Below are 17,879 nucleotides of genomic sequence, written 5' to 3' on the forward strand. Positions count from 1 at the left end.
TTCGATCTCTGCCCAACACAATGTACAAAAGTAAGATGAAAATGGATCAAAGACCTAAACATCAGACCGGAACCCATAAGGTACATTGAAGACAAAGTTGGCAAAACCCTCCAAGACATTGAAGCTAATGGTATCTTCAAGGATGTCACGTCACTGGTCAAGCAAGTGGGAATATCTTAAACTAAGAAGCTTCTGCATCTCAAAAGAAACAATGACTAAAATACAGAGAGAGTCTACAGAATGAGGAAGGATATTCTCCAAATACACATCTGAGAAGGGGTTGATATCAAATATATACAAAATACTGATTGAACTCCACAAGAAGAAAACATCCAACCCCAACAAAAAGGGGGCAACGAAATGAACAGAGACTTAATCAAAGAAGAAATCCGAATGGCTAAAAAGCACATGAGAAAATGCTCTACATCTTTAATCATCAGGGAGATGCGGATCAAAACAACAATTAGATATCATTTCACACCACAGTCACTGGCCCACATTCAAAAAAACAAAGGCAACCTTTGTTGGCACGATGTGGCGACAAAGGGACCCTCCTTCACTGCTGGTGGTAATGCCGACTGGCTCAACCCTTTCGGGAAAACAGTAGAGATGATTCTCAAAAAATTAGAATTTGAGCTCCCATTTGACCCAGCAATACCACTCCTGGGAATATACCTCGGAGAAGCAAAAAAGTATAGTCGAAGTGACCCCTGCACTTATTTTTTCATTGCAGTACTATTTACAATAGCTAGAATATGGAAAAACCCCGATTGCCTGAGAATAGATGACTGGTTACAGAAACGTTGGTACATCTACACAGTGGAGTACTATGTAGCAGTTAGAAAAAAATGAAGTCATGAAATTTATTTACAAGTGGTACTGCATGGAAAATATTATGCTAAGCGAAGTGAGTCAGAAAGAGAGGGACACACATAGAAAGACTCTATTCAACTGGTTAACATAAAGTAGCAAACTAAGAGAATAACAACAAGAACAGCTGTGATAAATACCAGGTTCTTCACTCCATGGCTTAGATACCAGCCTCACACTCTAGGGGTAAAGGCAGCTCAGATAGAGAAGGGAGCACCAAAAAAAGGGTGCTGAGAAGATCCACCCAGAATGGGAGATGCATGCTGACAGCAGTCTATAGACAGAACATGATTGCCACCCTAAGTCTCTCCTACAGATTATAGCACTGAAAAGGAGAGATAGAAGAAAAGGGAGTGCCCTGCCACAAAGGCAGGGCAGGATGGGGGATAGGGGGTGTGAGGGATACTGGGAGTGGTAGGGGTGAAGAATGGGCTCTGGTGTTGGGGTGGGTACTCAATCATTGTATAACTGAAACCCAAGCACACAACTTGTAAGTCCACAACTGTAACTCATGGTGTTTAGTAAAACAAAACAAAACAAAATAAAACAAGAGAAAGGTCTAACAATAGCAAACAGGATTGTAGTACTCAAAACATTTGGAAACAGGCACATTGGCAAGTATTTTTAAATAAGCATCCAGGAGAGAATGTAGCATTGTGAGTGAACAAATCTACTGTATGGATTCATCTCATCCTCGAAATGGAAAATGACAATGTGTTACAGTTACAAATTTTCAAATAAGATATATACCATGAACTTTTTGCTGTGTTTCTATGCTTTGCAAAGTATGATTCTAATTTTTAAATTTACTTTAATAATTAAAACAGTATTTGCGTGCATTAATCATTTTAATTAATGTTTTATTAAAATGTTTTTAAAATTGTTAAAAATCTTTTATTAAAATGTCATTTTAAAAAACAAATATATAGTCCAAACAGCTATTGCAGTATGTAGAGGGTGTTTACCTTGTATGCAGCTAATCTGAGCTCAGTCCCCAGAACCCTGAGCCTGCCAGGAGTGATCTCTGGATACAGAGTGGGAAGTGAGCCCGGAGCACATCTAGGTGCACTCCCCTCCCCACAAAAAAGGAAGAAAAGAAAAGAAAAACATATAAATGATTCTTGAGTAACATAGAGAATAAGAGAGCTAACTCCTATATAACTTTTGAAAATAGTCAAATTTAAGAGATAGTCTGCTAATGGCCAAGAAGATGGTTTTTTAAAATACAAATTATCGACCATCTATCTTCACTCCCATTCCTTCCCATTCCAGTCGTCGCATGATGTTCTCAAGGGTGGCACTGAAGAGTTTCGGTGAAATGGTATCACCCTGCCGCACCCCTCTCTTGACATCAACGATCACTTCTTTGTAGAATGGTGAGATCCTGCTAGTGAATCCACAATACACCTCACAGAGGATCCTGATGTATTGGGCTTGAATGCCCTGATTGACTAGGGCTTCAATTACCGCTTCAGTCTCAACAGAATCAAAAGCCATCTTTAAATCAATGAACTTTAAACAGAACGGCATCTTGAACTCCCGAGAAACCTCAATGAGCTTGGTTATCGTGTGGATATGGTCGATGGTGCTGAATCCTTTGCGGAACCCTGCTTGCTCGCATGGTTGTCCTTCATCTAGTGTTCTGCCAATCCTATTTAGGATGACTCGAGTGAACAACTTGTAGATGACAGACAATAGGCAGATCGGGCGATAGTTGCCAATGTCATGGATGTCTCCCTTCTTGAACAGTAGTACGGTCCTGCTGGTTTTCCATTGGGACGGAAACTTGCATTCAGACAGGTAGCGAGTGAAGCGCTGAGCCAGTGTATTGATGAGTACTGACGGCAGGTTCTTCAGGTGCTCAGGTCTGACCTTGTCTGGGCCGGGTGCTGTTTGTTTCTTTACCAGCGAAATGGCGTGTCAGATTTTGGAAGGGAGAACGTTGGGAACAACATATCCATCCTGTGGAATTTGGTATGTCGGCAAGTGGACATGGTTATCGAAGAGATTTGAGTAGAAGTCATGGTAATATTCTCCATTGCCATTCTGGAGGATGTGATGGATCCACCAGGACGTTGGAGGGCAGTCATCTTGGTCTTATAGTTGGCGAAGGACAGGTGGGCGTTACGAATACTTTTCCCGGCTTCTGCCGCATCTACAAGTACTTCTGCTCTTCTCTCTTTGAGGTCTTCCTTTATCGCATTTCTGCACTGCTTTGAGAGCTTGGACGTTAGCTTGCGGTTGCCTGAGGCATGCCCCAAACCACGCTGGCGAATTAGCTCAAGAGTTTTCGAAGATAGGTGATTTTTTGTGGCTATCTCTCTCTTGGCCTTCCTCGCACATTCATGGAGGTGCTGAACCAGTGGATCGTATTCATTGTCAATGTTGTCAACAATGGCATCTTCCCATGATGCCGCAATAGTACCAAAGAGTTCCCAGTTGGTGGTCATTCTAGGAGTTCTCTTTTTGAACTTTGCAGCCCTTTCTCCCCGCTCTGTGAAGTAGAATTTTGCATGAAGGAGACGGTGGTCCGATCCCGTTCGAAATTTTGGGACAACAGCAACATCAGTCAGGCAAAACCGCTGATTGAATATGATGTGGTCTATTTCGTTGTGGAATCGTCCACCGGGAGACTCCCATGTCCATCGTTTAGATTCTGCCTTCTGGAACTGTGAGTTACCATGAATGGTCTTGGTCAACATGATGAACTCAGACAGTCTCTCACCCTGTTTGTTACATTCTAGGCCATGGGTCCCGATGTGAAGTTCTTCAGCTGATCTTCTCGGTCCTATCTTGGCATTAAAATCACCCACAATGATCTTGTAGAAGGTGTGGTCTTCTTTATAGAACTCCTCTAGCTCCATGTAGAACTTCTCGATTTCTCTTTCATCATAATGAGATGTTCGTGCGTAGACAACGAAGATAGTGTGGTCTGTAAACCTGTAAATTTGATACATTTAAAAATTTATAATGGATTTTACAATAGTCTTTCAATTATGTATTTACATTAGTCTATATACAAGCATGATTTTTAAAAAATAAATTTCAGTGACAATAAAATTTTGGAGTTTTTCATAATTGTAATGATTTACTGCTCAGTCTATATTGATGTGAACATTTTTATCTATTTGTCTAATTTTCTGATTGTTTATTTAAGATCAGTAGTTAACAGCTAACTTACCGATGACTGATTATGTGGCTCAGGGCTAAAGCACTTGGTTTGTGTATATGAAACCTTGGGTTGGCCTCCTGCAAGGCAAATGCCCTATCCACTGTGCTGCAAAAGTTATATAAAATATACTAATAATAAAACCTAATGATGTTGTTGAACAGTGCAATATAAATGATTATTTAGTAATTTTCTTGATTTGTTAATGAAATGTGTAAGCTCTTGAGTATAATGGGAGTATTTTTCTAACATAACAGTCTGAAGAAGGTGAAACTGTTATAACTGTCCTGTAGGATTCCATCTCCCTAGCCTGCTTCATTCTACAACTCTCTCTATGCAATCCAGTCTTCTTCTTGGGAATCTGACCTCCTGACCTCCTGATTGGCTAGCCTCTACCTTTCAACTGCCTACATTATGACATCATTCTCCCACCGAACCAACCACCAACTGGTAGAATCTTGGGGTTGGTACATCTTGACCTTGAACCTGCAAGGTGGTGGCGGAAAGAGATGGTCCTAGGAGAGTTAATGGAGTGATGGATGGATGGGAAGGAATCCGGGAAGAGTAGGGAACTGGACAGCTGGTGATCAGCATGGGAGATTTGGTAGATGTTTTCTAAATACTTTAACATGTTTTTAGTAAATGATAAGCAAAGCAAAAATACGAAAATAAGATAGGTTCCAAAGAAGAGGTTACATATAAGACCGAGAGAGCTGAAAGGGCTGGCATTCCTTCTGTAGCTTTCAATCATACCATTTACTAAAGATGGTATTTTCACATCACTTAGCTGTGGAGAGGAATAGTGAGAAACAGAATGCCACCAGAAAAGCAAACTGGATGACCACCTTTCATAAATGCCAGGTGAAATGTGTTCACATGTATCCCAAGTGCAAGTGTATTAACAGGAACATATATTTCACTAAGTCTGCTTGGTACTAGTAACTACTTTGGTGGAAATGGAGGGAAAAAAATGCAGTTTCTGACAGACCTGAGACTAAACTGCTAATCAATTTTCCCAGGAAAGGGTAGTTGAATGGCTGTGAACAGAAAAACTTGAAAAGTGTTTTACTACCTTTCATGTATGGCTAGAGGAAAATGATCCCAGTCATCTCTCAAAACTAACAAGCTTCAACTCCCTTGAAGGACAGTTGTATTCAGTGAGGAAAAAATGCTGGGAGAAAAGTCTGAAATGATGGGAAAAGAGACAATAAGTGCAAAAGGAAGGACTTGAAATTTGGGTTCCTCTGAAAACAAAGCTTGAAACCACAAGATCTGGTGAGCACACGATTTACTGGGAATGGGATCTGAGGAGGATAGGAGTGATATCAGGGATGTGAACAAGGAACATCCAAGTTAAGGAAGACTTAGCTAGCTGATTACCCCGTGGGCAACATGGATCCAAGACTACCAGAACTTACCAAGGAATTTACTTTAATTTTCTTTCTTTTATATGGTCACTTACAACATGTATTCTTTGCCTTCTTCAACACAATTTTCAAATGATTTTTAATTATTAAAAATGTTTTATTAACATGTCATTATTAAAAAGAATCATATAGGCCAAAGAGCAAGTGCAGTATGTAGAGGGTGTTTACCTTGTATGCAGCTAATCTGAGCTTAGTCCCCAGAACCCTGACCCTGCCAGGAGTGATCTCTGGATACAGAGTTAGAAGTGAGCCCAGAGCACATCTGGGTGTGCTCCCCTCCCACAAAAAAGGAAGAAAAGAAAAGGAAAACATATAACTGTTTCTTGAGTAACATAGAGGTTAAGGGTGCCAACTGCTATATTACTTTTGAAAACCCCCAAATTTAAGAGATAGTCTGCTGTTGACCAAGAAGATGGTTTTTTAATAATATTTACTCACATTGTCTGCAAGTAATGCTATTTGTGGCCTGTAAATCTGTAAATTTTGATACATTTTAAAAAAATTATAATGGATTTTATAATGGACTTTATAATGAATTTGGATTTTATAGTAATAAGTGATAAATTGTATTTCTGTTTTTGTGGGGTATTTTGGCCATAGTATGTGGTGCTTGGGACTTCTGACTCTGTGCTCAAGTGTCATTCCTGGTGATGCCAGCCATTAAGTTCAGTTGACTGTGTTCATGGTAAGTGCTTTAACCGCTCTACTAATTCCGGGGGGCCAATCAAATAAATTATCTGCATATATTTTTTACATGCATGGCATACTTTGTCTTAGATTTTTTGATATTTCTAGGATATATTGATCGTCTTTAATTATTTTGCATCAATACCAATCTCCAAAAAAGTTTCAAAATATAATTATTGACAAAAAATCATATAGAGGTCCAAATTTGTATTGTTCATGGGATAACTATATTAAGAAGAAAATAGAACCACAATAAACATACAAGTAAAATGAAGGTACATTTCTTTGGAGTCTTTCAATTATGTATTTATATTTGTATATATACAAGTATAATCTTTGAAAAATAAATCTCAGATACTATAACATTTTATTGAGTTTTTTATAATTGCAATGTTTTATTGCTAAGATGATACTGTTGTGAACATTTATATCTATTTGTCTACTTTTCTGATTGTTTACTTAAGATCTGATATTAAAAGCTAATTTACTAGGGCTCGAGCGATAGCACAGCTGGTAGGATGTTTACCTTGCAAGCGGCCGACCTGGATTCAATTCCCAGCATACCATATGTTTCCCTGAGCACCGCAAGGGGAAATTCCTGAGTGCAGAGCCAGGAGTAATCCCTGTGCATCGCGAGGTGTGACCCAAAAAGAAAAAAAAAAGCTAACTTACTTATGACTGGGTATGTAGCTCAGGGCTAAAGCACTTGGCTTGCAAGTATGAAATTTTGGGTTCTATTCCTCACACTATAGAAAGAAAACCAAAATCACTAACTATGGTTGAAAATATATCTCAGTGGTAAAATATTTGCCTCACATTTGTGAGGTTATGGGTTTGATCCCTGAATTTCCATATACGCTCACAAAAGCTAATTTACTTAAAGAATATTAAACTGCTTTAACCCAAGTACATATTGCCGTACTATTATACAGATTTAATTCTCAATAAAATAACTTGAAAAGGTCTATTTTTAGCATCTTTGCTAGGAAAAGATGTTACCTGATTTTTAAATGTTTGTAATTTGGGGACACATTTTAATTTGTCATTTTATTTTGTGCTCTTTTTCTACTAGTGAGCTTGAAAATTGCTCTTGTGTTTACGAGGAATTTACACTTCTTCCAATAGAGATTATATGATCATGGTTTATGCTTATTTTTTCTATACAAATTTAATAGCTAAATATTGATTTATTTCACAGCAGTAGTTTATTAAAAACATTCATCATTTGCCTATCATATTAACTGCCATTAGTTGTTTGTTTTGCTTGTTTTTTGATCAGTTAATTTACTTTTTATCTTTTCTTTCAGATTGTAAGATTTTCACACAAATGAGCATATGTTTTTCTTTATATTCTACAGTTTTAGATTGAGAACAACTGGTTTTTTTTTTGTAAAATAAGATACTTGTGCATTTACAATTTCTTCTCATTATTTTTACATTTTAACACATCTCGATGCATCTACAATTTGTCATAGTAAGTGTTGTCATATTGAAAGAAACTATCATTATTTTCAATCATAGCACTGTAGCACTATCCTCCCGTGGTTCGTCCATTTGCTCGAGTGGGCACCAGTAACTTCTTACAACAGATTGTGAGACTTGTTGTTACTGGTTTTGGCCTATTGAATACGTCATGGGTAGCTAGCCAGGCTTTTGCTATGAGGGCAAGATATTCTGGGTATCTGGGTATCTTGCCGGGCAGAGGAATCTGAATCAGGGTTGGCCTCCTGCAAAGCAAATGCCCTACCCGCTGGATGTAAACGTTATAGAAAAATACTAGGAATACCGAATGTTGTTTCTTTAACAGTGCAATAAAAATGATTATTTAGTAATTTTCTTGATTTATTAATGAAATATGTAAGCTCTTGAGTATAATGGGAGTAGTTTTCTAACACAATAGTCTGAGGAATTTGAAACTGTTATAACTGTTTTGTAGGATTCCATCTCCCTAGCCTGCTTCATTCTACCCCTCTCTCTTATCCAATCAGGTCTTCTTCTTGGGAATCGGACCTCCTGATTGGCCAGCCTCTCCCTTTCAACTGCCTACTTTATGACATCATTCTCCCACCAAACCAACCACCAACTGGTAGAACCTTGGGGTTCCCATGCGGTTGTTTGTAAAAAATTTGAATCATCCTGGCAAGTGACCAGTGACCAATGACCAATCACCATTGACCAGTCATCTTTACTGGACACTTGTGGTCTTAAGCCGCTGCAGTTTACTGACTTACTCTCATACTGTCTCCTCGTCTCGTCTACCTTTCATCGGTATTTCCTCTTCTCTGACCATGTCAGGTAAGGAATAATACTTTTCAAAGCTTTTCATTAGATTTATCATCCCTAAACTTAGCAGTCTAGTAAAAACAACATGTAGTAGTGAAAGAAAGTATTCAAGTTGAATTTTATAAGCCTCATTTTAGTTGACTTTTACATTTGCTGTGTGATTTTAGACATTGGCTTTCTTTCTCTCACATACAAACTGTTTTTCCTCATTGATTAGTTTATATTTTAGACATATTTATGAGCTCAAATACAAACATATATATGTTGATTCTCTGTGTTTCTTTTTACTTTTCATCGTGTATTTTACATAATATACTTTGAAAAAAGCAAATCAGAGAGAGTATTTTTACAGAAAAAGAAAATGTAGATGCTGTGGAATCCTGCTGAAATATACTCGTATGTTTTCTCTGTAATGGTTTCTCCTCTTGTATTTATACCTCAGTATATTAAATATAGTGCTATTACACAGTAATAATCATTTATCTTTGAGTTTTCTATTTCAACCAGGTAATAAGAAAATTTGGGGCATGGGGAAGGTGTGGAGTGCTGAGCGATAGGGAGGCAAGCCCTCAAAGGTAAGAAAGTTTGGGATCACTTTCATCAAACATTGACCAATCGAAACCAAGACGATATGAGGGAGAATAAAATAGGAAAGCAAGAATGAAAGAATATGGACGGCAATTATCAAGGAAGGGGAAACCGTCTGGATTGAATGTTGAAGAAAACCAAGGATTTAAAATCAAAAAAGAAAGAATATATGTTAAATATGCTGAGGTAAATACACTGAGAGCAAGTCAAAGCAATTTACTTCAATAAATGCCAGGACTAGAAAGTATACTGTTCCTTGAGTAGGGTACCAGTAGGAAAACCAGTATATCAGAAAGGCATCCTTGGTGACTTTTTTCCTTATTATCTCTTTGAACACAGTACTTGGTACTTGACAATTTGGAATATAAACATGCATCAGAAATGATGAATCCCATAAATAGCTAATAGTGGTTATCTAGGTGGGTGGAAGAAATAGAATCTTCAATGTTTTATGACGTTCTGGTTTTTAAGTATATGTACGCGTTGCCTGTTGAAATTTAAAAAATGGTATTTTTTAACTTGATTCAGGAGATTTGATTCATTTGTGTGGTAATTAGGTTCCAGGTTTGAGCTGCTTGTCATCTTTACAAATATTATTTCATGTGATTTTTTCTACCTAATATGAGAGTAGTTTGATAATAGTCAACTTCTGTTTTAGATCCTAAGAGGAAATAGGAAAATCAAGTCTCACATGTAGAATTACACATTTTTGTCATATTTGTTTATTTTGATTGTTCCTACATTAAAAATATTTAATGGGATTTTGGTGGTCATTTATTAAACATTGAGAAGAACGTTTTCCGGGTTAATAAAGTTAATTCTACTCTAGGTTTTGAAAGTAAATTTGCAATATTTTGTGATCTTTTTTTATATGGTCTTTTCTGTTGTTTGTGTGATAAACTGAAATCATATGCTATGTTTAAAACGTGTTGTTTGGTGGTTAATATTCAGAGGTATTGATGAGAATAATTTTTGTAATTACAAAGTTTCTCTATTTTACTCATTTAAAACATTTCTTACCTATAAATACAATCACGTTTATTCCTATTTTCTTTTTGTTATGTAGTTACTGCTAAATCCTTTCTCTTTAATGGACTGGTAAGTTGTGCACTCAAAAATCAACTTCTATTCCGTTTTTTGGCTAGCAGTTTTTTCAAAAATAGAATACACTCTTCATATTGTATATGTGGAACAATTTATTAATAACCTTATTGGACTGTTTTATTTGGTTTTGTTTGAGACCACATCCACAGTTATTAAGGCTTTACTCTTGGGTCTGCTCTCCATAACTTACTGTACTATGCTGCTTGCTACAGAGTCCAGATTTCATTGATATCTATATACATCTTTTTCAGCTCTGTGATACATATTTTTCACGATGTTTTCTTTATACTTCCTCCTATGTCAACCACATGACTTGGAAAAATTATATTTATGTATGCATAATTATTCTTAGAGTTATTAGTAACTACATTGTAGATAAACAATTTAAGACACAGAATTTAAATAAAGTTTTCCTTCCAAACACATTTCTTGGGAAAAACTCAAGTAGTCATTTTTGAAGTGGATCAAAAATCAGGGTAACCTTCTATGCATCAACAAGATTAAGTCATAAATGAACCGTAACTAACAGATATTCATTGCACAAGTCAAAGGGAAACCTGTTGATTACAATGATAAGAGTTGTAAAGACTCCAAATGCCTATATTAATATAAGGTATCTTTCTAACCATTTCTGCAATGTAGTGACAATGCAGAGTCCTGGAAAAAAGTCCACATGCTTAGGTTCCCTAAATTGGAAATTCATAAGGGGCAGAGAGATAGTACTGGAGGGGATAAGGCACTTGCCTTATACACAGCCAATCTGCTTGGATCTCTGTTACTGCATACACTCTTCTGAATGTTCAAGGGGACACTCCAGAGAGCTGAGCCAGAAAGAACCCAAGATCACTGTCAGTTATTGCTCGAAACTATACTCCTTAAAATGCCCAATAAAAATTATTGGAAAACATGAAGTCTCTTTGTCATTTCTGGCCCTCAGGTTTCTTCTTGTCCAGACAATGTTACCCACTCTTAGACTTCCTAGTTTAGAAAAGCTTGCCTTATAAGAAATAACATATGAGTCAATAGGAGAACAAGCTACAGGCATTGCTAGGGTAAGGAGAAATTATCTGTAAGAAAGAAATCCAAGAACAGACACGATCACCTGGTTCTTCTACAGTTCTGTGTTCACTTTGGGAGCACGATACCAAATACACAAATTGCCAAAAGGTTCCAAGCTTTGAATCACCCTAAATTTTTGGAACTTTGGAAACTCAGTTGACTGTTGGTACTAGAAGCATCTCGATGGCTTAAATTTTAAGTTCATATTGTTCCTCTCAGCGTTGAAGGAGATTATAAGTCTCACAGATTTTTTTCACCACCCTCTTGTTCCTTACAGTAAATTTTCAAAATCCATCTGTATTGGGAACTGCCCATACTCTGCAGCTTTCCCTTCCAGTGGTGAATGATGCAGCTTCCCTAACAGGAAGTGTATGCAACTACTCCAGAATATCTGCTCCTGCTGGTAGTTCTGCTTGGCTCCTGCCCTCAGCCTCTGGCACCTCTTTCCAACCACTGATGGGTAGTGCCTATCTTTACCAACATTTCAGCACAACAATGCTATCTGGAGTGTTTCACCAGTCTCATATATCCACCTCAGCTGCTTCCTACCTGAGTGTTTTGGAATGGGATATTGCAGGAAGGACTGAAGAGAAGTCTTCTATGGGATACTTTTTCTGTATCTTTCCTAGACCAAGACACCGCTGCCTCTTCCATGTCTAAGGCAGCTCGCTGTAAGAGTACACTGGACACGGACAACAAGGTGTCTGTGTACCCATCACTTTCTGCCAGTCTTGTTGAGAGAACACCATCTCAGGTTCCACATCAGAGTCAAAGCCTGTCACTTTCCTAACAGGAACGAACCCAGGTGTATTACAATCATCAAGGCACTCTGGGAACTCTCCTTTCTGGCCTGCAGTCCTATGACTCCATGTCATACATAGAGCAAAATGGCTCTGCCCCCCAAGCTTACAGCAACTCATCTAGAGAAATGGTTATTGTTCTGAAGGAGGTCCAGCCCCCAAATAACCAACCACCAACTTCCTCCTCTGGAATCCACTTCTCTGTGTCTGCTCAACCCCTCACAGAATTGAGATATCAAGGGGAGTTAAACTGAGAGAAGGGAAAGAAAACTCAAAAATTGGGCTCAAAAAGTGGAAAACTGTCCATAGACAGGTGGTATTTAAATACATTGAGATTTTTAAGTTTATGAAATGAAGTTAACTAAGTTCATGTTTACACCCCTCACTCATTTTACAGCATGTTATTTTCTCACTCAACATAAGAGCTCCTAATGGACATTGGAACATGTGATAGTATAATGGACAACTAGGTTTCATATTATGAAGTTCAGGAGCACACAAAAGAATGCCACATTTTTTCCCTAGTCATTTCAATTATTTTTTAATTTTTATTAGTTAAACATCATGAGGCACAGTTGTAGACTTACAAATTATTGTGCTTGGATTTCATTTAAACAATGATGGAGTACCTATCCCTCCACCAGTGCCCATTCTCCACCACCACGGATCCCAGTATTCCGCCGACCACCCATACCCCCATCCCACCCAGCCTCTGTGGCAGGGAATGCCACATTTTTCACTGTTCTATGTCAGAAGTTCTCCAGAATCACGACACTAAAAGCAAAATACATGTTTTAAACTAGTATTTTGTTATTTTCTTAAGAAGTTTCAGAACTCCTATTCTAATGGTACCACTTTAAATTTCCCTTCCATTAATGAACAGCAAGGTTCTGAATATACTTGTGTCTCAGGGATTCTATCTCAAACCATCAAATCTAGAATCTGCACTTCAGCACAAATATCATGCTGAAGGAGTGCTTCATTCATACTCTTATTCTATGATATTAACGTCCTTTTATTTTTCTATGAAAGTGATGAAATTGAGAGTAAAACACATTACAATGCTAATCCCTGTATGGAACTTATTAGTTTAAAAATCTTTATTTTTTTTTAAAAAAAGCTTTTGTTTGGAGGACATTGAATCTGCGTCATAGCACAAAGTGCTCAGGAATTACTCCTGGGTCTGTGCCAGAGATCACTGCTGAATGTGCTTAGGAGATCATATGTGATATGAAAGATCAAATGGAGGTCAGCTCTTCGCAGGGCCAGTGCCTTACCAAATGGACTATCCCTCTGTCCAAGTCTCTTATTTTTTAAGTTAGTTTCCACAGAAACTCTTTCAAATACAAAGAAAACCAAAAAACAACAGCACCACATGACAAACAGTAAGAACTACAACAGTTACCTAAAATCTTCTAGCACAGGGCCTTGCCATGATCCGTAGAAGAGCCAGTAACAATTCCTTGTCTATTGATGGTAGGTGCACAGTTGTTGCAGCAGAAGTTTTGTGCAGGGAATATCTCATTTTTCAGGGACTGATTTCTTCCTCGGTTCCTTTTTAGTGATGAATTTCCTGGAGATGGAGACTTCCCTGGCATCGAACTTCAGGTCACACATTTGGTCTTACAAATATTTCCGAATTGCCCACATGTTGCAGTAGAAGGATTCAAAGACTTGAGAGGAATCGACCACCTGACCTTGGGAAAGTTCCCATAATATCTCCAACCCAGAGTAACCTGTAGCTGACCCAACTCCAAATCAGGAACAAAAAGTTATAAATTTTGATCAGATGAAACCTGGGCTTTCAAAAGCTCTGGAGACCTACCAGATCCCAGTAGACCTAGATCAATGAAAAGATCTTCAGGTAATGAACACCACTGAGACAATCACTCTGAAGCAGGTGCAAGAAAATTCAAGTGGCACTAAGGGGACCTCCCATGCAAAACAGAAGAACAAAAAGGAGGCTTCTGAAACTCTTGAGGGAGAACCAAAGGCCAAAATCCAGCCAAAAGTCCAAGAATTCTTGCTATGGGGAGCAGGGATTGTTTCTAATGCTGCAGTCAGTGATAGGTGTCCTGTGACCACAGCCAAAACTAACAGCAAACCTCACAAAGCTGCCTCCAGCAGCATCAGCAAGACAAAGAGGCATGGGCAGGAGAAGAAAAAAAACACCAGAGTAAACTCTAAGAAAGCTAAGAAGTGTAAGCAGCCAGGGAACAAGGTCAAGGCAGAAGAAAAGCCCACCATTGGCAAGATGACACACAAGAAAAGTCAACTTGATCTTTGCCAAGAGGCTGTTAAAAAGTCCCGCCACTACCTAGGCATACAGATGCTGGATTCTGTCAAAGTTTTTCATGCTCTGGGGAAGAAGAGTGATCCAAAACCTGGAATCTCTTCCTTCCAGGTCCTGGGTAGCTCAAAGAGGCCTAAAGATGTCAATCCACCCTCAGCTGTCAAGCCATGGCTAGGTGCTACACGGGATGGAAAAGTCCTTGAGAAAACTCAGCTCAAAACAAAGTACAGAAACCAAGTAACAGTGCTGAAAAACGCTCATCTCCAACCCAGTCTGAGCTGCCACCTCCTGGGAAGGTCAAATTGGTACCTTTGACTTTTCTTACCATGGAGAGGCCGCAAGCTCGACCTGTTTCTCCAGACGACAATCTGTGGCCTCACATCGTCCTGCTGCAGCTTACCCTGCCAAGCCTGGCTCTACCAATGCAGCTCAGGCAAATTCTGCCAATTCTTCTCGGTCAACCACTGCATTTTTGTCTGGTTCCGCCAAACCTGCTCAGTCCATTTCAACCAACCCATCTCAACCAGGTTTGCAGAACCCTAGTAGCCGGTGTATTCTTCGCCCTGCAGCTTCTACACCTGCTGCCTACAAGACAGCAGCTGGCAATTCTCTACATGGGGAGCCTTCTCCTGTATCTGTGAAGAAGCGGCTCTCGCCACCCATATATCAGAGTCAGTTTCTCCTCCAAGACTTCCGTTTATAACTGATTCCATGGAGAAAGCCCAATGTTCGCAAGCCAGTCATGTCAAAGCCCATCACCAAAGAGCAGAGACCAAAGCGTGAGGCTATGAAAAGCAAGGCTCAGCAGGAGCTTGAGAACGATGCCAAACACACCTCTTTGGGGAAAGTGCAGTTCTTTATTGAGAGTGAAAAAGAGATGGACATCTCTCTCTAATATGGCTATGTAATGTGAGTAGCTGGAATGGTAGGTTCCACTTGAGGTACCAGATGTTTGCCTTAGACAAACACTGAAATGCCATACACAGTTTATTAATTCTAATACCTTTTTAACCAATTGAAGAGATGCATCGTAGTTAATTGGTTGCTAATAAAGTTTCTGAAGTTTGATATGCTGTCAAATGTGGTTGTTTTTGGGAGGGGCTGGGGGTTGAAGGATGGCATGGGAAATAATGGGAAGGTATACAGAGGACAAAGGAGGAATAGACAAGACTATGAGAAAGAGAAACTTGGTCCAGGGTTCTAAAGCCCATCAGAGGTGAAATTGTATGGGCCTGATGAAGAGTGGGGAGCTCAAATTATATTACCTTGAGGGGCTGATCTGTGGTATTCCATGGTCCCGGGTGCCTGTAGCCTTCTCTAAACATCGCTGTTAACTGCAGCTCACACAAGAACCAACGTTATCAGTGTCGTTGGGGCTGCGTTGCGGGAAGTACCGGACTAAGACATGCGCACTAGGTCACCTCTCCCAAAGCAGTCGGTACCGCTTGACCTTGAGCCTGGAAGGTGGTGGCAGAAAGAGATGGTCCTAGGAGAGTTAATGGGGTGAGGAATGGATGGCAGGTAAACCGGGAAGGGAAGAGAACTGGACAGCTGGTGATCATCATAGGAGAGTTGGTGGATGTTTTTTAATTACGTTAACATGTTTTTCGTAATTGATAAGCAAAAGAAAAATACGAAAATAAGATAGGTACTAAAGAACAGGTTACATATAAGACCGAGAGAGCTGAAAGGGCTGGCATTCCTTCTGGAGCTTTCAATCATACCATTTACTAAAGATGGTATTTTCACATCACTTAGCTGCGGAGAGGAATAGTGAGAAACAGAATGCCACCAGAAAAGCAAACTGGATGATCACGGTTCATAAAAGCCAGGTGGGAGGTGTTCACATGGATCCCAAGTGCAAGTGGGTTAACAGGAACATATATTTCACTAAGTCTGCTTGGTACCAGTAACTACTTTGTTGGAAATGGAGCAACACGGATGCAGTTTCTGACAGACCTGAGACTAAACTGCTAACAAATTTTCCCAGGAAAGGGTCGTTTACTGGCTGGGAACAGAACAACTTGAAAAGTGTTTTGCTACCTTTCATGTATGGCTAGAGGAAAATGATCCCAGTAAACTCTCATAACTAACAAGCTTCAACTCCCTTGAAGGAAAGTTGTATTCACGGAGGAAAAAATGCTGGGAGAAAAGTCTGAAATGATGGGAAAAGAGACAATAAGTGCAAAAGGAAGGACTTGAAATTTGCGAAAACAAAGCTTGAAACAACAAGATCTGGTGAGCACATGATTTACTGGGAATGGGTTCTGAGGAGGAAAAGAGCGATATCAGGGATGTGAACAAGGAACGTCCAAGTGAAGGAAGACTTTTAGCTAGCTGATTACCCCATGGGCAACATGGTTGCAAGACTACCAGAACTTACCAAGGAATTGACTTTAAGTTTCTTTCTTTTATATGGTCAATTACAACATGTATTCTTTGCCTTCTTCAACCACAATTTGGAGTGTTCGTTTCTTTCTCAATATTCTGTTCACTTGTGTAAGCATCTTTAACAACTGCTGGATAACACAAGTATTTGATCAGACTTATTTTGTACTATCATGTTTAGTTGAGATTACTGACAACTAGGTCTAAAGTGAAGTTTGTTTTGATTGGTAGAAGTAGAGTAGCGAGGACTAGGGATGGAATTAGAGATTATAGGGTACCAGATTTAGTTCCTAGTAAAACAAGTCAAGGACAGTGTCCCAAATAGAATATTGAAAAAGACATCCATCTCTGTTTAACATGTAAATTCAGCATATTATATATTAAATTAAAAATGAATTAATATTCCTGTATTTGGTCTTTTAAAGACATTCAAGTATGGTTCAGGAAACAAACACTGCCTATGAAATCATAACAACTTAATCATAAAAACCTGAGTACTACTTGAGTTTCCAAGAATGTCAGTGCTAAGAATGATTTCCCTTGATCTCCCTAGTGCATATGATAGGCATAGGAATACATCTGTATGAATAAATCATTGGTATCAAATTTCGAGTCTCACCACACATGGTTGTGGGTATTGTGAAATAGTTTTATATATTTTCGTAATTTTGCAATAAGATCTCTGGGTGTGAATCCTTGAATCATAAATACCTTTTCGTATGTTCCAGCACCATCTCCTCCCACCTTGATTACTATATATATGACCTCCTAAGGAGTCATTTGCTTTGTTCACTTTGTTTTAGTCCTCTCTCTCTCTCTTTTCAAAGGTGAGTTATCTGTTTCAAATCAAGGTGCATGTATTTGGTGTGGCAGTTTTAATCTTTAGGAGTGATTTAATATTTCTTTATGTATTTTTTAATTGAATCACCATGAGATGGGCCATTGCAAAGCTATTTTGTGCAATTTAATTTTTAATCCTTTCAGTGAAGCCAAGGAAAATCTCTTCATTGTGAAATTCAGAATTTCCATATTTCATGTGAATCAAAACTGATTATTTTTGTGGGTTTTTTAAATTTTTTATTAATTTTTATTGATAGAAAAGGGATCACCAAATAATAGGTGTTGGGAGGATCTGCCCAGGATGGGAGATGCATGCTGAAAGTAGACTCTAGACCGAACATGATTGCCACTCAATGCCTCTTTTGGTATGT

This window comes from Sorex fumeus, unplaced genomic scaffold (assembly GCF_029834395.1).
Source record: "Sorex fumeus unplaced genomic scaffold, SorFum_2.1 ptg000032l, whole genome shotgun sequence".
In the NCBI taxonomy this organism is placed as follows: domain Eukaryota; kingdom Metazoa; phylum Chordata; class Mammalia; order Eulipotyphla; family Soricidae; genus Sorex; species Sorex fumeus.